The following is an 8,452-nucleotide window of genomic DNA, read 5'->3' on the forward strand; positions in this document are numbered from 1 at the left end:
CTCACTGTGCCCCCAGCAGTCCTCTTGGAGGTTGCATCTATGAACCCATTTTGCAGGTGGGAGGCCTGAGGTTTGGAGAGATGAAATGATGCCCCCAAGTGCACAGCGAGCTTGTGCAAAACTGGGGTGCAAATGCACATCTTCTGATTAAAAGCCTGGAGGCTGTGCCGTACAGTGGGGCCAGACGGCAAGATCAATCACACGCTCTGTCACTCAGTCATTTGCTGTTTTAGGCAAGTTAGTAACTTCTCTCAGCCCTGCTCCCTCACCTTTAAAATAAGAGAAAATCATACCCATACTACAGGGTATTGTGAGTGAAAGGAAAGGAGCGACACACAGCAGCAATTCACCGGAGAAATCCGCTTTATTAGGGAAAGGTGCTGGGTTATATAGGAAGGGGCATGGGGTGATTGTGGTGTTACTTCTACGGGGCTGGTGGCTATTGGCTAGGTGCTGGGAGTGGGAGGGGGGCGAGGGGTGATTGGGCTTCAGGTGGCACCAGCGGGAACCGAGTACTCGGAAGAGAAGCAGGAGGTTCGCCATCTTATGGGTGGGGGCCCTTCAACTTCCAACAAAGCAAATAAAATAGAAATAAGTATTTCTTTCAGGCATAAGTTAGTCACATTTTAAAAGGTGTAGCTCTCTCTGAGGCTTGTACTGGCAAACAACCTCATATGTCATGTTGATTTTTCAGTAGAGTTGAGAACCATTGAGAGAAAGTCCTTCCTGTTGGGAGAAAAGCCCACCAGCAGAGCAGATAGATCATTAGAACACAAGGTGCTTTGGGGCTATGGCAAAGATTTTGGCCTTTGTTCTAAGAGCGACAGGAAATAAAGGAGATATTTCAAGCAGAATGGTGACATAGTAAGATTTGTTTTTCAAAAGGATCACTCTATTTGTAGAATGGAGAACAGATTGGAGGGGAGCAAAAGGGAGAACAGGTAAAAGATACCATTTTTCATCCTCAGACTGGCAAAAATTAGAAAGATTGCTAACACCCAGGGCAGGCAAGGATTTGGGAAAGGGGTGGAAGCGTAAACTGCTATAAGCTTTTGGGAAAGTGACTATCACAATTAATAGTGCACATCACATGTCCTTTGACCCAGAGAGACCTGTAATTTTGTCCTACAAAAATAAATGCACCAGTTTGGATTTATACCTGCAATAGTATCTATTGCAGCATTTTAAAAAGGAAAAAAAAATTAAACAACCTTTCTGAGCAGTAGAGGAAGGGCTAATGCTTTTAGAATATTATGCTGTTGTTAAAAGTAATGAATTAAATCTATATATAAGAACTTGCAGAGGTGTCCATCCTGTGCTAAGTGAAAGAAGGCAAATTTCATAGTAACATGCAGCATGAACTTAAAACGAACTATTCTTCATGACATACCTGTCTTCATATGTGTTTGTGTGAGCAAAGAGAAGGAAGTAGAAAGACACACAGTAAACTTTTGTCATTTTGCCTAGAAAGGGTGGCCCTGGTGATGGCGGGTGTTCATTTTTCTTTATGGATCTCTCTACGTTTGTTTAACAAAAAGCACCTGTTACTTTTGTATTTTTTGATCTAGCAAAGTTTAAAGTAATGAGACAAAATGTATAGAAAACTCAAATGATACCCTGATCTAATCTAAATCAACAGATTTATTATTGTCACTTGAAGGTCTTGGGTCCAGTTTTCTGGTTCCTATAAAATTCTGTCTCTGAGGAATACATATCTACAAGGACTTTTTTTTCCTATTAATACCCCAATAAAAAATGGTTAGAGCCTGATTCTTTAGTGGTCTTTTAGAGGGTCCAAATAAAGTCATGATGTATCTACATGGTCACAAAGAATGCGACAATCTTTCTTATGCTTTTGGACGGGGCACATGCTTTGGGAACAAGTGGTTTTTCCAGGGAGAGAAACATTGTGTTAGTCATTTGATGTGAAGTGGGGGTGGGCTACCTTCTTAGTTACCTAAGAGATTAAAAGAGAAGGCACCACTCCTAATCACTCTCCAGTCAGTTTTGACCCAGAAAAATGTTCTTTCCAACCTTAGAGATGTCTCCCATCTTTAAAAAAGATGGCTACATTAAGTTACAGATGCGCTAACCCTAAAAGGACACTTGGGACTAGGTTTGTGTAGTCCTATCTGGGTCTGCTTGTAAAAGGGAGAATGGATTCTCTAAAGCCCAGACCCAATAGAGTCAAAGGTATGTCTAAGGCCAAGGAAAACTTCCACCCCTATAACTCACAGGTCCTTTGTCACCGCTTGAAACATATGAGATAAAGAGACTTGAGACTTAGATTGGCTCTTCTTGTGAAATATTCAGTATCAGAGATTTGGTTTCCCAAACTAATGGCCCCTTACCTGCAGTTTGCATCAGCTGCCACTAGGAGGGAACAGGGAAACATATACTGTGCCCTCACGAGAGAAATTAAATGTCAATTTGATAATCTAACCCGATTCTATTCGACTAGTACTCTTCTATATAACCAGGTGTAAACCATCTTTATTATCAGATGCAACATCCACAAGGAGGCTTCATAGGTACAACTAAACATTGAGACTTACGAAGACCATTCTTTATTTGGCCTCAGATTCATTTGGGAGGATACAGGTCAGGAACAACAGCTTGGAGCGGGCAGAATTAGGCGTTCTGCCTCCCTGGGAGCCCTTGCAATAATCCATGTCGCAATGGACAGTGCTGCCCCCTCATTCCCCTTCCAGCCAAGTGACAGCTCAGGTACAAGGAAAGAAGATTCGCCTCAGACCCGTGTGGCCGCTGTCCTGACTTCCAAGTCTCATCCCCCTCAGGAGCTAGTACTTCTTGTGACCAGCAACCCCACAGCCATAGCTACCAGGGTCCCACCAGGACCCAATCAAAGTGTCTTTATGCTCAGGGAAGCCCAGAGCAATGCTCCCCCATCAGGCTTTATGGTTGTGCCAGTCCAGATGCAATTTACCAATTGCTTTAATATAAGTAAGGCTGCCTAACATAGTTGACATTATATTTTTATCAGGGTTCAGGGGAACTAATAACAGAAAGCTAACTGAGGGTCAAATTGTCATGCAGAAATGTAAAACTTTTATTAATCCCTTGCCCACACCATTATATTCTATTTTAAAGATAATTTACAGTAAGATTTAAAGAACCACGAATATTTAGGTGCAGTTTATTACCTTTTTTTCTGTTGTTCTCCAACACTATTTGCATTTTAACTTTGTCTATGCAGTCTTTTGTCATATAGAAATGTGAGATTTTGATATAGTCAAGTATATTAATCCTTTCCTTGTGGTGTTTTCTTTCTTGTTTGAGGCTCCCTTCTCCCGGCACAAGTTTTATAAGACCTTTCCTTGTCTATGTGCCACTGTGATGTGAATTAGAAAGAGGCTCCAAACTCCAGGCTGGGAGAAGGATTGGCTGGCTCTACAGGTTATTCAGGAAGAAGTATTGAGTGAGGGTGCCCAAATTCGGAAAAGAGGAGCAGAGGTCACATCCGCGTTTACATGCATTAGGAGAAACAAGCAAACAAAACTTGGGATTCTAATTGGAATTGTATTAAATATAAAGATTAATTTAGGGAGAATTGACTTTTTTGGTCAACACTGAATCTCATATGAACATAGTAGAGCTAATTTTTTTCTGGTCTTTTCCATCCTTTAATAAAATTTCACAGGTTTCTTCATGTAGATCTTGTATACACTTCTTATGTTGATCTCAGGATGTTTCACAGGTTTGGGTGCTATTATGAATAGAATTTTTTTTTCTAATTTTCAAAGCTATTGATTTACTTCATACTAATCTTTAATCCGGTCGTTTCACTGACTTCTTATTCATTCTGATGGTTTTTCACTGAAATAAAGTCTACATACAGTTAAATGCCTATATTTAGCTTATTACTAAATACACAATTCAATGAGTTTTGATAAATGTGGACACTTGTGAAACCCACTCAAGATAGTTCTAATAGTTATTTTTAAGGATGATTTTTCTAATATTTCTTAAACTATAATCATATTGTTTGCTAGTAATGATAGTTTTATTTCTTCCTTTCTAATATAACCCATTTATTTTTCTTATTGAATTTCATTGCCTAAGACTTCCAGTCCAATGCTGACTGTAGCAGTAAGACCTAGCACCCTGGCATTTTTTATGGGCAAGCTTCTAATGTGTCACTGTGTATGAGGCATTCTTTTATCAAATTAGGACATTTTCTTCTCTTAGTTTGCTAACAGTATTATCGGTAATGGCTATTAACTTTTATCAAATGCATCTATGAAGATAATTATGTGTGTTTTCTTCTTTAAGTTATTATTGCAGTAAAATGCAATAATAGATTTGCTATTATTGATCTGTTTTGCATTCCTGGGATTAAGCCTTTTGGAATCATAATTCTTTTAATACATTGGATTCAGTTTGTTAATATTTTATTTAGTAGTTTTTGTTCCTACAATCCCAGGTTATATCAGCTCACAGTTTTATTTTCTTGTACTCCCTTTTTCTGGAATCAGCATTATTTCAAACTCTTAAAAATAAGCTGGAAAGAAGAAGAGCCTAATTCTAGGCTCTGGAAACATTTGTAAAGATGGAAATTATGTATTCCTTGAAGGTTTGGTAAAACCTATCCTAAAAAACACGTGGAACTTCTTTAGAGCTAAATTTTGTTACCTTTAAAATTTGTTTTAGCCTTACTATTGGAATTTCTGGAGGCATTAGTAGCATTCTTATCCTTTCTTCCCCAGTTTCCACCCTCTTTCAGTGGAACTCCTCCTCCTCTGTGCATCATCCTGGAATCACAGATGTGCAGTTTATTTTTTGCCCCCTTGAAAATCTCCAAAATAGATCCGAACAATACATTAGTTAAAATAACGCCAAAGCCTGGTGGTTCCTAGGCCAAAAACTCATTTCTGTTCTTTTTTTCCCTTCTCTAATGAAGACCACTCCAATATAGCCGGTCAGAGGTTGTGCAAATACTTTATCAGGAAAGTATAACTCCAAATTTTAAAATACACCTCCCATTATCAAATTGCTAGGGATAAAGTAAAACCCAAAGTTTAAATAATCTTACCCTTGTAGGTTAAAATTCAAAAATCAGGCTCAAAATTTCTTGGTTAAACTCCACATATCATTCCCCCCAATTTCTTATTCTGCTCAGTTTCAACTAGAGGCGTCTGACTGCAAAGCCTGAGAAGATCAGGGTTTCCTTCATCAGGCACAGCCTGAGTGATCCTCCACAGAAATTAGTATCATTTTTTCAAATCTGAGAAGTTGAATTAGTTCAACAGCACATGTGTTCCCTTTTTTAAGTCCAAAGGATTAACAGAACACACAAAATTCTCCCAGCTGCAGTCCCATACCCATGACATTTAGAAAACAAGCCATTTTGCAGCCCTTAGAGAAGTTAAGCCAAGTACCTGGAACATTAACCCTAGAGAAATAATGCTCCAAATATTCGTGCTTAATCTTTTCTACCCCTGTAACGGTTTCCAAAGATCAGAGCAGAAAGCCTATGGTAGCCAAGAAGAGCAAGGCGGCCTCCCCAGAACTGCCAGCAAATAAACCAAGCCAGACTCAGCAGCTCAAGGCAACAAGCATTTATTTAGTTCTTGAGCCTGCAGGGCAGTGATTCGGGCTGAGGGATGGCGCTTGTCTGTCTAGCACCGGCCAACTCAGAATCAAGGGGTCCAAAATAAAAGGCTCCACCTCTTCCTGGGATGAGCTGTAAAGCTGTCCTGCAAAGGGCGTGTTTACTAGGAGGCTTGAATGACTGGGGCCACTAATACAACAGCTAATAAAAAAAGTACATTTTATTCTCCCCTAAAATAATTACACAATTTGAATTAGGCACATTTCAGGGACTCAATAACCACGTGTGGCTGGTGGCTACTATATTGTACTGTATTGTTCTAGTGTTACTGTCCTCCTTGCAAGTCCTCCAACCTGCCAGGCATTATCTTGCCTCAGGGCATTTGCACTTTCCTTCCTTCTAATTGATATTTCCTTCCCTCTAAAATTTAAATGTGCATATGGATCACTCTCTCACTCCCTTTGTTCCAAATGTCACTTTTTCAATGATGACCTCTGTCTACCCTATTTAAAATTTATCTTCCCTGCCATATCTTTTTGCCACAGCATTTATTGCTATTTACTTATTTATGAATCTGTCTTCTTCCACTACAATGTAATCTCCATAAGGACTGGTATTTTTTGCATATTTAGTTTACTACTGTATTCCCAGTACCTAGAGCAATGCCTAGCACGTAGCAAACATTCAACAAATATTTGTTGACTAAATTCTAGCCTTCCCATACCTTTCTAACTCTATTAAAGAAATGAGGCAGACAAATGATTTCCCTTATTTGTGGAGTATAACAACAAAGCAAAACTGAAGGAACAAAATAGCAGCAGACTCAGAGACTCCAAGAAGGAACTAGTGGTCACCAAAGGGGAGGGGTGTGGGATGGTGGGTGGGGAGGGAGGGAAAAGGGAATTGAAGGGCAATATGTTTAGTACACATGGTGTGGGGGATCACGGGGAGAACAGTGTAGCACAGAGAAGGCACATAATGGATCTGTGGCATCTTGCTGCACTGATGCACAATAACTGCATTGCGGTATGGGTGGGGACTTGATGATATGGGTAACTGTAGTAACCACATTGTTTTATTATGTGAAACCTTCATAAGAGTGTATATCAATAATACCTTAATACAAAATTTAAAAAAAAGAAATGAGGCAGGATCTGGTACAATTAATTATAATGGTATCAGACTTATGGGGGACAATCCTAAGAATGCCCAAAACCAGGTTTACCCACATAAAAACTCCTATTTCCAGACCCTTCGTAACAGAGAGATCAGTAACAGGACTTGAACCTTAATTAGAGTCAACTGAAAGAAAGACACCTTGAGCAGCCCAATCCAGGCCCAAATATACTCATTATAGTCCTTGTCTTTAGTGCTAGAAGATAATATTTAAAGGTAAATTGCTCTCTGCATCTATCTTTGCCATTCAGCAAAAATGTTAATGGTTGTTATCTGGTTTGTCTTTTATATGATTATCTCTGAAGTCTACCCTCAATTACAAACCTACATCTTTGTTTCACAATCATTCTAATACTTGGGTTCTGAAAAAGCAACCACAGTCTTCAGTTCTACTTTGACTCATCAGTAATTCTCTCACTGGTTTTATTGTCTTAATGGCACTTCAGTGTCTTCTTAAAGTGGCAAGTCACCCTAAATCAGCTCCTTAGGTAGCCTTTAGGAGTCCATTTTGCTGTATATCTTCAAGTAAATAGATACCCGAGTTAGTAAGAATAGCTTAGAATTATGCCTGTTTGACTTTCATTCATTGTTCAGCAAATATTTATTGAGTACCTAATATGTAGTAGGTATTGTGTTATCTCATATAGCATTAAATCAGACAGACATGGATCTTGTTCCTGATACTAAAGCCTACTTGGCACTGCAGAAAACTAAGCAATTAATTACAATGAAGATAAGATCCATGGGAGAGCGTACAGCAGACCTGATCTAGTCTGGGAAGTGGGGTTAGGATGCTTCAATTTTTGGTTGACCCTGACATCAAGTTTTAAACAATCAACTTTCTGAGTATTTTACATACAACAAAACTCATCAATTGCAAATGTTCTATTTGATGAATTTTGACAAATGTGTACCATCGTGTAACCCCTACCACAATCAAGACAATTTCCATCATCCCTAAAAGTTCCTTCATGCCCTTTTGCAGGCAGTCTCATTCTTCCCGCTCATCCCCAACCCCTGGCAATCACTTATCTGCTTTTATTACCATAGTTTTACCTTTTCTAGAATTTTGTATATATGGGAACACATAATACATAGTCTTTCGTGTATGGTTTATTTCACTTCGCTTAATGCTTTTGAGATTCATCCATATATCAATAGCTTGTTCCTTTTTATTGCTGAGTTGTATTCCACCATATTGATATACTCTAATTTGTTTACTCATTCACCAGTTGATGGACATTTGGGTTGTCAGTTTGGGGCTGTTACAGATATAGCTTCTATGAGATTTGTATACAAGTCTTGGATGAACATACACTTTTATTTTCTCTTGGCTAAATACCTAGATATATAATTACTGAATCCTACAGCTTAAGACATTGTTTTCTAAAGTGGCTATAGCATTTTTCATTCTCATCAGTAAAACATGAGTGTTCAAATTGCTTCTAATCTGCATCAACACTAGTGCACATGGTGTTTTAAATTTTGGCCACTGTAGGGGTGTGATGTTACCTCATTCTGTTTTAATTTGCATTTACCTGATAACTAATAATGTTGCTCATCTTTTTGTGTGCTTAATTTCTATCTATATATCTTCTTTGGTAAACCAGCTGTTAAAGTATTTTGCCCAGTTAAAAAAATTGGGTTGTTCAAAGCAAAACTGAAAGAGCAAAACAGCAGCGGACTCAGACTCCAAGAAGGGAC

The sequence above is a fragment of the Manis pentadactyla genome, chromosome 10 (assembly GCF_030020395.1).
Source record: "Manis pentadactyla isolate mManPen7 chromosome 10, mManPen7.hap1, whole genome shotgun sequence".
Classification (NCBI taxonomy): Eukaryota; Metazoa; Chordata; class Mammalia; order Pholidota; family Manidae; genus Manis; species Manis pentadactyla.